We start from the raw sequence: 15,282 nt of genomic DNA on the forward strand, positions 1-15,282 counted from the left end.
GTTTCAGTCCAGGTAGAGGCTTACGTGAACATCATATCACTTTACAATGAGTCTGTTTCTAGATTAGAAAACAGTGGTGGTGAACTATGCAGTATAATTGAAATGTTAAGCAGTAACTCCAAAACTGAACACAAACAGGAGTGCAATTCTACCTTAGCTGCCTTTTCACTGTTAATTTTGAATGTAATGAAAACGTGGACTAATTCTGTGGGTCCTTACACATGCAGAATGACTTCAAATTAAGAATTTTTTTCTTAAAGAGAATTTGTTTGGTTTTGTGTCAGAACCCTGTCAAAGTACAAGGAGAGGTCACAGCTCCCCTTGTACAGTTCTTTTCATTCACAGGTTGTCTAATAAAACTAACTACATATGTATGGGGCATAAGAGTTTAGCACTCAGAACATGGGGATTTGTATATGACTTTAAAAACTGTAAATAACAAATTATACTTAAGCTTTATCTTACCACCCAACAACCTTAATTTGTTAGTAAAGATCTGTGTTGGAATTGAGATTTTCATGTGTTATATTGTTCAGAAAAATAAAACTTCTCTCACCAAATGCAAGATAGCAAGATCCACATTTACATTCTCAGCCTTAATTCCAATTGTCATAAGTCTTCTAGATTTACATAATTACTACATTTGCATAATCACTTAAGACCTTGATCTGTACTCTAATGAAAACAGACCTGAAACCTTGGTGAAAATCACACTTACCTACATTTTATACTGCAAGCATACAGGACTGACCTCAGATATGGGCACATCGCCTTTTATTTGGAGCATGTTGGCATCTGGGTGTCTGAGTGAGCTTGGTGGGTTGGTACACTGTGTACTGATGCTCACAAGCAGTCGCTGGTGGTCCTTGCTGCCATAATGTATCTGGAGTGGGTAGAGTTTGGGGAGAGGGGTTACAGATTATACCATGCTTAGCTCTCGCCCAAAGGACTTTTTGTTCCATTTCAGTGTAGACATAGCTGTGTTGGTCTCATTTTCCCTGGGAGATGGGGCTTCCAAATACTGAGGATTAAAAAGCAAACCCAAAATGCATCATTCAGTTTCTTACAAGTCAGGCAGGAAGATTAGCTGAGTATTTCACAAATACAAATCAATTCATCCCTCTCTTTTTTTTTTCTTGTTGGAGACAGCTATAGAAATCCATCAATTTGCACATTGTCACAAGGAAGTTTGCTGTTGAATCATGCATTGAACTTCCCTTTAACTTCCTTAAACCACAGAACCCTTACCTCTCATTTTACTCTAAAAATACCGTCGATTCAGGGGAATTATGCTTGCTAGACTGAAACACTAGAATGCAGACAAATATTTCCGTGTAGAATAGTTGGTTGCTATTCTGTTATATGATAGTACAAAGATGAATTTCCTGTAGGAAATGGGTAACTCACAGGATATAGGTTAGATCTTGACACCACACAAGTCATGACAGAAAGTCTGACTTTTTGTATGGCCTCTTTACAGTTAAGTCAGACCCTTAAACCAGTTTCCAGTGGACAAATATCTACAACAGAAAAGCCCTCATGATAGTGATCTTCTTATATGGCTTCATGTCAATAGTGTGGGAATGTGGCATTACCCTCTGTGCCAGGAAGAAATTAAATTATGGCACTTGCATAAAATCTTCCTTTTTTTGTGTTGTGCTTAGTCTGCAGAATAGCTGGGTAAAAGATTTCAGCAGACCCTCCTCTTCAAAACAAACAGGAAATCAAAAACGTTTGAAGGCATCTTCTCAAAATAGAGTTGTCCTGAATGGACATCTTCACAGGGCAGGTCAACAAGACGATGATTTCCGTGTTCCAGGGATAGCTGTTTCCTTTTATACTTACCTGTCAGTCCTTCTAATGCCCAGATTACTTGGCAAAATCAAGTAAGACTCAGCAAAATGAACCTTCTTAATCTCCACTTGCCAAAAGAGTCCTGGTTTCCAGATAGCCTGAATATAATGTCTGCAGAATTTCCTGCATTTGGAGCCACAGAACAAAGGAATGGTTTGATATCTGTACTTAAAGTTGTTCCCTCTCTTAGGCTGCATCCTGGATGGCTGTTAAGAATAGGAAGTGCTGCTTTTCAGTCAGTCTTGATCAATGGTAAGAAGACCTCTTTGAGGCAAATTTAATTGGTGAAGGAAATGAGATTTTCCTCCTAGAGCTATGAAATATCTTGAGTACATTTGAGGAATTGCTATGTAACGTTTTGAACTACGTCTGGCTTTAGAGCAGTGGCCAAAACAGAAAGGCTGAAAGAAGTTGAACTTGTAGAAGTCTGTATTCGGTGGCTTCTCCCACCTCCCTGAATGGTGGTTCTTGAAGGGTCCAACCAAGGTAAATATGCCATTTCTCCCACTTCAGACTGGAAGCTATGTCTGGACCCATCAGCTCCCAGGAGTCCCTACCCTTGTCAAAAAGTTTATGCCCTTGATGATTTTTTGTCAGCTAGGATGACCTCCTGGAGGCCATCACTTCAGTGACAACAGTGAGGGAGAAGTACAGCTTATCCCTCTCCTCTAAGTGGATACAGAGGACTTAATGGAAATCAATGATGGTTACAGAGCTCCATCTGAACTAGAAAATTCATCTTTCTTTATTCTTCCCTGAAACCACGTTTCTGGAGACAGAGTCATATCTCCACACATGGGATGTAACTGATACCCTGTTAACTACAAAAAGTGAAATATTGTAAGATACTCACTTGATTTTTCCTACCTAGTTACATGCCAGACAACAGGTCTGTTTTAAGATTGTTATGGCAGTTCCAGGTAAACCATTAGATCATAGGATATGAGAGCAGCATCTGTGCTGGCAATTTCACCAAGAAAATTATGTATCTTAGACATCTATAGAGCATCAACCTGAATCTCTGTCTTCCCAATTCAACAGATGTTACGTAGAGTATATTAACAACTCTTGATGGGATACAACATAAAGCACTGTTCCCACCACAGCCTCCCAAGAATCTGTCTGCCATGGAAGAAACTAATGATTGCTATTGAGTACACTGTGGTGGAAATGTGAATATATATTGCATATAGATATCTTCCAGGAGGAGAAGAGAAAATGAGTTCACTATCAGTAACTGATCCGTGCTAGATGTGTGTGTGCCCCCCCCATTCTCTTTTTGTTATACTCCTGCACACTTAGGATTCTCATACACATAAGGTGCACCAAGTGTGCTGTTGCTGAAATTAAAATCTCAAGGAGCCTCAAGGCGTCCATGTGCTCTACAGGTATATCAGGCCCCACAGTCCCATAAGCAAATGTGCAACTCCAGCAGATATGCATATATACCTCTCATCAAGCTCCTGGTGCTATGTCATAAGTAACTTTCCATTCAGTCAAAGGCATGAGAAGCTTTCCCACGGTTCTTTGTGCAGTGAAAGGGTGATATCTGATAGCATAAGGATGTTCAATCGTACAAAGGATAAAGCGATTTTAAAACCCAGGCACAAAGCAACAGTACGAGTACCTGAACAAAATACATTTGGAATAGTGTCAGTTGCTACTTTTAAGATGTTATTCTTAAACTCCAAATCTTATAACTTTCTAATGAAATGTGTCATCAATAAATAGCTTGTTTTAAAGCTATATCTGCCCAGAAAGTGTGCAATTCTATTGTCATGTACAATATTTAAGAACCCAAGCAAAATTACCAGTAAACATCACCAGGCAAACAGTTATAAGACAACGGTAAGCGTTCGTCCCTAAAAGCAAAAATATGGAGCAATCCACAACAAAACAAAAATTGGCAAGAACATGACATTCACTCTCGAAGAATTCTGTACATTTCCAAATTACAGCCAAGCAAAACACAGGTAGACATCTGTCTACAATCTGCATAGTTGCAGGATGTCTCTTCTGCCAATTCATCCCTTAAATAATGACCATTTCTGTGCCATCATATTGTTGTCATACCTTATATACAGTGGCTTGAACTTTTCAATGTCTCATAAATAAGAACAGTAAACAAAACTGGGGACTTGGTAGTGCAAAGCCTGATAGGAAAATGAGGATTTAGGAGACTACATAAAAAAGTAGGAAAGACTGGGAAAATGAGAGCAGAGCAGAAGGGGAGCAAAAGAATAAGCTCTGAAGACAGAGTCAATGCCAGTAAATGTAATATCCTACTCAAGAGAAAAAAAAAAAAGCACAGATGGAAACAGGAGGGTGTGTTCATCCAAACCCATTATGGGAAAGCAAGACAATTGTTCCTCTTTTGTTCTTCACCATGTTTTAATACTACTTCTGTATAGGGTCATGCAATGTGACTGTTGTGGGAAAGATACCTAGAATTTAGACAGGCTCTTAAAAGCAAGCATATGCCATAGAAAGAAACATGAAATGCAGAGATAGGAAACAAGTTATGGTAGTCATTTCTGGAGAATTCACGGGCCTTCTGAAAGCCAAGGATCAAATTTTGACTTGATCCCGCAATTCATTTGAATAAGCTACAATTGTTACCCGCAGGTTTGTTTTCTTGTGAGTCAAACTTCGGTCTTACCTTTGCCCTTTTGTTTCAGTGGCAGACCAGCATGTACGTATGAACACAGAATTATTTTATTTTCTGTAATGATCAAACCCAAATGTTATTTTACCTTTGCCAGCTTTGTGTAGGGTGATGTGCCATCTTGCATATTTATTTTCCTGGAGTGATTCCCAGAAGTATGCTATGCTTTTTCTTGCTCATGTCTCACTAGCTTTATTTATGAGTTGTGTACACCAGGTTTTCAGTCCCTGGGGACAGGCCTACACAGGAAATCTGTGGATGATATTTAATACATACAACTATGAGAGTAGTAAAAAAGCAGCTACCGAATGGTACTCCAAATTGATCTAATTCAAAATTTCAGACTAGATTGTGGATAGATTAGTATCCATGGTTTAAACCGCAAACACCTTTATCTGTTATGTCATATAGAAGGGAGAGACACGATGAAGATTAGTAAGTCGGAAAGAAATGTTACTTAATGCTTACTGATGCTCTTCAGCTGTTAAATATTTAAAGTCTCACAATAGACCTTTGTAATAGGATTATGTGGTGCTAGATGAGTGAAAAATGAAGTACTGTAGCATCATTTTCTATTTGAATACGTAGCCTCAGTACGCCTCATGTTTTCAAAAGTCTCCTTTAGTTCTTGGGGAATTCAAGAGGTTCAGTTTCTTGGGACACACAGATTTAACATAGAAGTCATACTGGCTTTTTTTTTGCATTTTAGTTACTTCTTAGAATTAAATTATTTTTACCTGACTTGTTTTAAATGTGAAGTGGGAGAGAAAAATCCTTTCACATCCAACATCCATACTAATCTGATATATACCAAACTTGCAAGTAGAATTAATGGGAATGCTTTGTGGGAGTATGTTCAGTTCAAAATACCAAAATGTGATTAAGGACAATGAGCCAACATTTCCAGGAGTCTTCCTTGTCAAGTGGAAACAAAATAATTTAAAAAGCAAATTTTCACTTTGTTTGCAGAATTGAAATTCCGTTGTTCTCTGATGACCGAGTCTAATAGCAGTATTGTTATTGTTATTGCTTCTTACTGATTGCATAGAAAATATGTTTTAAAGATACCTTTTTTATCACTATTAGATGCACGAATTCCATTTGGCTATAAAATAGTTCAAGATAAGGGCCTCTTTCTCACATGCCTTCACAGCTGGTGAGAGGTGATTGGTATCATATTATCCCTTCAATTACACCTCTGCAATCCCATTAATTGAAAAATAACATGACCTGTTACTTAATGGCTAATAACGGTGCATAGGAAAGCTGATAAACAAAGCCTGATGTACATTTTAAACTGCAGTTGTATTCTAGCTTGGCTGCTTGAAAAAAACACAGTTTTTACCATCCCCTGGGACTTCTGTGAGATGCCATAACCGCTGGACTGTTCCTCAAAACAGAACTGATGGATAAGTATTCTGATGGGTCAAGCCAGGGAGTAAGGCATGTGTCCCCCCCCACCCCAATGCTCTGATTCATTTGGCAAGTCAGTTTGATATTCATATATGTGTTCTTCATCTGGCAAATGTTTCATCGCTATGTCCGTCCATAACAGCTGCACTAGGTGTGATGAGCCTCTCATCCCACGTGGCATGTTAATTCATTGGTGTTGTACTTCAAGGATGCTCCTGGGCTTTCCTGTGGGCCAGCTCTAGTGTCTGTGTAAACTGCAAGCACAGGACCTCACTTGCCAGGGTTGTCTGTGTATCTGTGTGTGTCTAGAGGATTAATACATTGGTGGTCACTGAAGTGGTATAACGTTGCGCAGCACAACATCAGGCGATGTGGGATGTTCGTGTGTAGGAGGAGCAATTGGAGTGGAGAGCATAGAGAGGTGCCAGCTGTAACCAAGATCGTTCTCCTACGTGCTGTGCAAAAGCAGCCCCTACCACAAGAAGGACATTGAGGTGCTGGAGCAGGTCCAGAGAAGGGCAACGAAGCTGGTGAGGGGTCTGGAGAATAAGTCTTATGAGGGAGCTGGGGTTGTTCAGTCTGGGGAAGAGGAGACTGAGGGGAGACCTTATCGCTCTCTACAAGTACCTGAAAGGAGGCTGTAGAGAGGCGGGGGTTGGTCTCTTCTCCCAAGTTACAGAGGATAGGACAAGGGGCAATGGCTTCAAGTTACGCCAGGGGAGGTTCAGGTTAGATATTAGGAAATATTTCTTTACTGAAAGGGTTGTCAGACATTGGAATGGGCTGCCCAGGGTTGAGGCACCATCCCTGGAGGTATTCAAGAGAGGAGTTGACATGGTGCTCAGGGATATGGATTAGTGTTGGGTGGTGTTTTGTGTGTGGTTTTTTGTTTGGTTTTTTTGTTGGGTTTGGTGGTTGGTGGTTTTTTTTTTGTTGGTTTTTTTGTGTTTTTTTTTTTGTGTGGTTTTTTTGGTTTTGGTTTTTTTTTTTTTTTGTTTGTTTGTTTAATCGGTTGGACTAGATGATCTTAAAAGGTCCCTTCCAACCTAGGTGATTCTGTGATTCTGTGATTCTGTGATTGACAGATGTCAGACCTACTGGTGATGTGCGGGACAGAGATGCTGAGGTGACATATCGTTTACCAGCCTTTATCCTCTTGTTTCTCCTGACATCTGAACTCCCAAAGCAATTCCCTTTAAGGTGATTCACCCAGTGACCCTAAAGAGCTGGTTAATCGGTGGGATGATATGGAGTAAGGTATCCTGAGGACAGGTGTTAATGGGGCCTGGCTTTGTAGCTTCTGCCAACTCGGAATCTGGACTGGGGAAAACCCAGTAGCTAAAAGGAAGGGCATTATCCATGCCCCCACCACCCCTTTACTGAATTAAGAGTCCCAAGTAAAACCAGTTACCTCACTTGGAGCCCAGCACTTGTGTATCTCTCTGCATGCTCACTGACAGCAGTTCCATACCCTGCTGAAATGGTTGCCCCCTCTACCCTGAAAGCGCCAGCAGAGCTCCTAGCCCTTTTCTGCATAGCCGAGTCTCTACAGATATTTTAATCGGGTACTGGACTGGCCCAACGTGTGTCCTGCTGCAAACAGCTATTGCCCATGGTAGCAGGAGCACATGGGTATTGCTACGCAGGGAGCAGAGGCTGTTGGGGTCTTTCCCTTATCTCAGTCTCAGGACCTGAAGAAGACTTTCATAAAGGCACCACATCGATCACGTGCTACAGCTGACACCGGAGTCAGGGATACAGCACTGGCCTTGGAGAAGCAGCACCATAATTTATGCCGACTGATGGAGCAGGAGCAAGTACATCCCGTGCTTTGTCCCTGAGGCAGGACGCCTTTTGCAGAGGTACTGTAGCTTGTTACGTGGAGACAACTTGGGATGGTGGGATGAAATTGAGAGGCTGTGCTGCTGAGAAGAAGAAACAGTGAGCTGCTAACTGGGGGTGAGGAGAGAGCAGCGAGGATGCTGGTGTCTTACCCTGATCATTGGTCATACGGGTATTGGCTGCAACTCCAAGAGATGCTCTTGAACATGGCCTGCTCTTTGACCTCTCTCACTGTTAACAATGAAACGAGGTTTACCCTGTGGTGATTCAGGTTGACTTAGATTTTTGTTTTTTAAACAAATCAAACTAGCATGTGTTACTTGTGAGTTTATGCTCACTTTTTGTTTGGTTGCAATTTTTTTTTGTTGGTTTTATTTTGTTTAATAAGAAATTACTCAGAAGCATGACTAGACTTGCTTGCAAGTGGTTACATTTAGCTGTAATCTGCCTGGTGAGTTGTAGGAGGAAATTGCACTAGTTTGAACTGGATTTAGTAGCAAGGGTATTTTAATTTGGGGCAGCAGAGAGAAAATTGTATAACACTGTTGTGCTGTCCTGAGTAGGAGAAGCAGCCAGTGAATTGCATGATTTTTCCGTCTTTGTAATCAGTTTGTTATGCAGAGAGCAATGCCGTGGGATTCAGCATTTTATCTGCTGGGTTTCCCCTGGCAGCATCTGAAGAAGTTCATTATAAGTGTTTATCACATGATCCACTTAATCAAACCACTGAAACTTGGAGAATAAGTCATTCTAACAAGACCCTTCCGAGCTGCCTTATAAGCTCCTCACTGATATGCTCTTCCTTGGTGAGTGCACAATGAGTTTCCTTGTATCCTGGTCTATGATACAGGAAGTTCATTATCTCCAGTCCAAATTCAGACGTGAAGAAAGGAAGCTGGGCTTACAAAGAAGCGACAGATAATTTGCAAAGGATTTTAGTCAGCCCCTCAAATCCCAGATAGAGTCAGACTGTAAGCTCTTCATAAGAACAGCCTTCTGGTTTTCAGCATTGGGCACAGAGCAGCTATCTATGTAGCTGGCTCTAGTGTTGTAAAATACAGACAACGCAGGAGAAATTATTTGCTTCTTTTGATTAGAGGTTAACCAATGGAAGCATGTGAGAAAAAAGAGAAATCGGAACTGAAACCGTGCTTTTAGCTGGGCGATAGCACATACACTGCATAATAGTAGCAGAGCCGGTATCTGGGCTAATGTGAAATGAAAAGCCTGCTAAATCCCAGCGTGTGCAAGGGTTTGAGATATTGAGGCTTGTCTGACAAGCCAGGCGCTCTCAGACATGCTGTTTGCAACCTGTGTTTGTACACTGTATAGTCTGGTAGGATAAAATGTGTTTCCCTGTGATGTACCTAGGAACTGTTCTGGTCGTGGGGAGCAGGTACGTCGAGGGCTGCTCTGCCTCCTTGAAGGCTTTCATTTTACTGAGCTCTGTCACAAGCAATGTGACACCAGATTTTCTGGCACTCACTGGATTTTTTCACTGATGCTGTTTCATAGACAGTATCTCCTAAAGGCTTGCCTTCTTGCTATCTGTTTAAAACCAGTTTGGGTACCGCCCCAGAGGTAGGCTTGGACCAGCCTTAATGTAGAAATGCCCTGGATAATTTCCCCAAGCATCACTCTGTCTCCATACAATAGCGCTGCTTGGCTACCCCTCTTCATTCACCTCCCAAGCTCGTGTGAAGGCAGCACAGGGTCACACCAACTGAACATTGGTTCTGTGTAGGGACACACAGGCTGAGCCTAATGTGGGTTTCCAGATGAACCTTTTTTTTTTACTGGAAACTGCCACTGGGACAAAAAGCATCAGGCAGTTCAAGAAAAGCTACTCTGCAAGACATTAAAAACAGGGAAGTGTGCAAAACTGAGAAATACTGGCAACAGAAACAAAAAACCCTCAAGCTGGTTTGATGGGGATGATGCTTTTTCCCCAGCGTGGCTCCAGTGAAGCGGGTCATAAAATTCATGCCGTTGTCTAGGCACTGCCTTGAGGAAACGGTGAAACCTGTCTCTCCAATGCCAAAGTCCAGCCAGCCCACAGCTTTAAAATTCAACCTGTTAATTACTCCTGGGAGTAATTAGATCCAGCCCGGAGTGAGCAAGGAGTCTGGACTGCATCAATCAACAGCTGTGAGGGCTTGAGATACGCAGTTTTTGTTCCTTGTGTTACAGGAAGAGTTACATGATGATGCTTTGTCTTTGTTTTCCATGTACTTTGTACCTGTCTGTCTCGTCTTGATGCAGCTGTCGGTCTCTTGACTGCTGATATACCAGTATGCCAAACTGGCACCGGTATGTCTGTGTCCCCAGGAGGGACTGTGCCCCTTTAGTAGGTTGGTTTCCAACTAATAAGTTGAAACAGGACACAATGTGAGGAGGATGCCTGGAGGAAAATAGTTTTGCTGTCTTTATCCTCTCCATTTAAAAAATAGTAAATGCTAAATTATTTCACATCTTTTAAAATAAAGCATGTAGCCAAAAAAGATGAATCTAAGCTAGCTGGTTAGTTTTACTACTTCCTTCAATTGGTTACAGTATAGTTCCCTTCCTCTTTCTCCTTCTTTGTCATACTCCCTGTCTGTCTTCTTGGTTTCTATTGTGCCTGTTTAAAGGCCCCCCTTTCATCTCTCTTTTGGGACAGTCTTACTGCTGGCTTTCTGCTGCTTCAGCTTCTACACAGCCGGTACTTCAAGAAAAAAAGTGTCTTTCTCATAAGGCTGGGAGGAGAATGGACCCATAAAAATAAATATTGTTTGTACGCAGTGCTTTAATCAGTCAGTTTCCAACAACTTTATCGTGGCCAGTTTACTATTGTTTCAGCTTCTTAGGTAAGGAGACAGGAGCGGAGCGAGTTGATAACTTTCTGCTGTCTGCAGCAATGCAGTAGTAAATTGAAGAATAAAACTTCTGGTTTCCAAATGATTTTTCAGTGCCTGACCCACTGCCTTGTACATGGGGAAAGGCAGTACTGAGCATCTGGAATCATTGCTGGTAGGGGTATCTTTAGTTTGCTGTAAAGAGCAATGGTCAGTTGTCCCCCGCGTGCTGTTAATTTGTCATTCAGGAACCACGAGTGCCCGTATCGATGCTGAGGCTGGATCTCGGTGTCTCTGCACGACCTGCCTGGGGGGAAGGCTTGGGAGGAAGGCTGTGACGGGTGTTGTGTGCATCTGGCTGTGTACATTCACACTTGCGAGTGAGATGCACACAACGCCCACTGAGAACTGAAGCGATGCTGCCAGATACCAACCTGACTGGGTTTAGTCAGTGCCAAGCCGGGCTCGATTCTCTCTCCCACCCTAGGGATGAAAGACTCTTTAATGCACTCGCTGCTCCTGGGCTGTTCAACTCAATCCCCAGTAGTGTTATCTGTTTAGAAGTCTTTCTCACTAAATTGCTTCCTTTGAAGACTGCAGGCTTTTTAACAGCGGACTGCAGCACCTGCTGCTTGCTGGAAATCCTGAGCAAGGGAGCGTTGCAATGCCAAACGTGCCAGTCACAAAGCATCACGTTTTGCAGGTTTTCACCGGAGGTAGCTGATGAAAAACAGAACAGACATGTTGTAAGGACTGTCAGCCCAAGTAAAGGAAGGTGGCTTTGAAGAAAGCTTCCAAGACAGTATTTCCAGAATACACTCCTTTAAGAAAAAAGTGGAAAATCCAAAGAATTAAATGAGCCAGAATGAGCTCACTGCAGGTGGTGCTGGTCATGACTTTTTAAAATCAATTTTAATTATTAACTGTTTTAGTAATTGGGTTTTATCCAGTGTCTGCCATTACAGTACCTTTTCCTGCAGCCCCAGAAAACTCACACTTTTCTGGTTCTCTAGGGCTTTCCCACAGCATACGTTTCCCTTCCCTTAGAAGACTGGTATGACATGATGGAGAGGACTTCATCTGCCCAACTGGCAAACAAGCTGTTGGGCCTGGCAGGATTTGGGCTACCCCTTACCCCCTTCCACAACAGCCAGCTCTGCAGGGATTTACACCCACTGGGTGCATCCATCTTTTGCCTGAAATTCTCCGCATTTTGGTAGCTTCATGGGCTTGGGGGCTGCAGAAGTTGCTGCGAAGCTCCCCTGATCCGAGGGTTAGGTGGGCAGGCAGGCGCTTGCCCTCTCCTCTTCTGGAAAATGGAGACCCTGATACGTTTCAGTGAAGAACAGGTGTTTAAAAAAAACTTCTCCCTTTGCTCTTGGTGGCATTTCTTCCATTTTGCACAGATCTGCACAATGGCCTACAGTGCCCAGAGCCATGATGGAGGATACGTGCGTTTGTGTTTGTCTGGTCCTATCTACGCCAGTGAGCCCTTGAAATGTAGCCTTGCTGGCAGATCTGGTCAGGCTGGGAAACTTAGTTTTAGATGGTTTTTTTTGCTTGTTTACAAGTGGTCTTGGCCACAGAGAGGGACACACAGCTGGTGGTCTGTGCACGGCTCCGTGACTGGGATGAGGCAGGGCTCTGAGCCTGTGAAGGCTGGAGCGGGGCTGAGGTTTTCCAGCTTACTCCTGGCTTCACTTGGAGCCAGTGCTGGAGAGGCTGTTCCTCTGCTGCCTCCTCCTGCGGGATGACGTCTCGGGGTCTGGTTTGGCTTTGCCTGCGCGGGCAGCAGCACCCAGGGTCCGTGGCTCAGAGCAGACATGCGATGGACGCCTCTGCTCGCTCCAGACGTGCTGCTTCTGCAGACCAGAGGACACCTCTCACTGTTAGCAGTAACTGATTTAATACAAATATCGCACAAGTATAGATATCATTCTTCCTCCACTAATTATAATAGCATTAGACAAGGTGGGAGAGGTGCATGTCTGGAGGCCCAGCGTCTCAGAGATGGCTTTGCAAGTGGCTTTTGTGAGACATCCGTGTGCCAGTGCGGCTCGTGCTGGCTGCGGGGACCCGGGTGAGCAGTTATTGGCACAGCTCAGGCAGAAATGACACGGTGATTTCTAACAGTACCGGTGTGCTGTGTGTCAGCCCCGAACTTCAGAAGGCCTGTGTCAGGGACCAGGGAGAAGAGGCAGCACCAGCCCATCAGTGCAGCAAACCTGGTGTTACAGGAGTGCTTTCCTGCAGTGATAAAGGGTGGTAGAGGGGGAGGCTGCTGAAAGCCGTGACCTTCCAGGCAGGATCTGTTTCCCAAACATGCGTTAAACAGTGGCAGACTCCCGCAGGCATGGGCATGGGGGAACCTGTTAAATTAAAGCCCAAGGGTAACAGGAGGGCTGTTTGCTCTGGAAGATAAGGTGCACCTGTTCTGCAGGCTGAGGACGAGGAGACTCTCTGAGGGCTGTTTTCCTTTGTTACCGGGGTAGGCAGACCTTTTGCACTGTGAGGCCATGTAGCTCCCCCATCTCCCCCTCCCTTCCCTTCTAAGACCCGGTATCCCCTCAGCTTTACCAGCACCTCCAATCCGACAACCCAGAAGTGTGATAAATGGTGGCAATTGCTCCTTTCCTTTCCCTCCATCAACACACCTCATTGTGGAGCTCCCCTGACCACACTGCCCAAGTTTGCTGCCCGGACTGATGCTGTTATTAAGACGCCCTGGTGTCCGGTACCTGCAGCCTGGTTGTCAGCTGGAGGCAAGGGAAGGGCATGCTCCCAGCAAGGCGCCCTTCAGTGGGGCTCCTCTAATGAGCCAGTTTCGTTATCTGACTTGCTGTTGGTCCCAGAGAAGCTGCAGGGATGTCTGCTGCTTTATTTTGTTAAATGGTACCAAATGATGGCCGTTAATAGCCTACCAGGAGAAAATGAGCTCTTAGGGCAGCATTTCATGTCTTGCATGCAAGGCTTTATTGAATTAACTTTGTACCAGAACTGCCATGCACTTCCCTCGCTGGAGAGGCCGATCTAGATTAACTGTGGGATAAAAACGTTACGACCATATTTTTGTCACACAGGTGACTTGCATTAAAAAAATCTTTACGTGCTTTAATGTCAGCTGACGTTTGGCAAGCCTGCAAAGCGGGCTGTTTTTCAGTGCTCTCTGTCTCTATCCTAACACTGCACCCATCCCAGTGTTAAGTATATAACTCTTTTGCTTTGCTTCTTGTTTTCCTCGTTAGGAACAGCGTATTTCCACTCTCACGCAGCCCTTGCAAACGCAGAGGTGCTGTGAGAGAAACCCCCGGCGCTACTGTTGCCGTTCAAGCGATGCCTTTTGCCTCTGGGGGTACCTGCAGCTTGGCAGCTCCAGCTGGGCAGCCCTGCCAGGCTGCGGGAGGGAGACTCGCATACTTTCATTATGTACATGTAAAGTTAATAACTGACTCAAGAGTTCATCTACAAATATATTTTTAGGGCCGCTCTTGGCAAATTTTTCCCCTCTCAGCCACAAAGCTCTCGTTTTCTGTAATTTCCTTCGTATATTTTCCCATAACTCTAATCTATTTTAACATTAATGTGTTAGTTTTGAAAGAGCCTGTGCATTTCCAGCCTCTTCTCCCTTACCTGCTGATTATTTCTTTTCTCACTGTCCTCTCTCCCTACTTTTGTTGTTTGCAAAAAACGGCTTTTCTCCTCCCTCTCCCTCTTCACAGCTCCCACCATCTGTCTCTCTACAAATACAAAGCTTTAGGGGAAATGATTCACTAGGCTGCGAGCTCATTACTCACACTCTCCCCATCATGGTTTCTGTCCTTGTAGGATGCTCTAACTAATGTAAAGATCAATGAATCCTGGAAATTGTTATTCAATTAAAAAAAAAAAAAAAAAAAAGCCCCAGCAGTTAAATAGATTGGGCTCTTTGTACTTCCTAAACACCAATGCTTAGTTTTTCTTCCTCACTCTGCTGGCATTATTTTTCAGAAAAGGATCATTGAAACAGAAGAATAGAAATGATCACTGGACCATTTAATGCAACCTTGTGTAGCACATGATGCAGGACTTAATGAAATTCCCTGGCCCAAACCAAGCAAATCTGTGGTAAATCTAGAGCATATTTTAGGATGACAGCCAAAATGATGAAAGGAATTTACTACCCAGCCTTGCTAATCATTTTGAATGCTTAACTGCGCTCCCTAATACGCTGCTTTGCAAGCAGCAAAACTGACACAGCCTTATTCCTTACAGCTTTCTCTCCTCCAGCCTCACCCAGGCCAGCCCTGTCCAGGGGCGGGGTGACCAGCGGTGACTCCTGTGAGTGCTGGCTGGCCCACCTCTGGGAAGAGACCTCCCCAGGCCTGAACCCCCACTGCCTCTCCCTCCGCAGCGTGCAAGTTTGGGGCTAGCTCTTTGCTCAGGTAATGATTTCCATGAAGCACGTAGGCACTTAGTATCTTTGAGCTTCTACCTATTAGATGTGGTAGAAATTGGCTGAGGAGCTCAGAAGCCATTTGAGACAGACGAGTTCACAGTGTTAAAACACTTCAGATATCTTAAAATATCGGAGACAGCAGTATTGAGTTGGCAGATACGCCACAGCCTTTCAGGAGACCCGCTCAGTCTGGAGGCTGAGCTCAACAGCGTAGGCTGCTCCAAGTGACCCTAAATGTC

This window comes from Numenius arquata, chromosome 7, assembly GCF_964106895.1.
Source record: "Numenius arquata chromosome 7, bNumArq3.hap1.1, whole genome shotgun sequence".
In the NCBI taxonomy this organism is placed as follows: Eukaryota; Metazoa; Chordata; class Aves; order Charadriiformes; family Scolopacidae; genus Numenius; species Numenius arquata.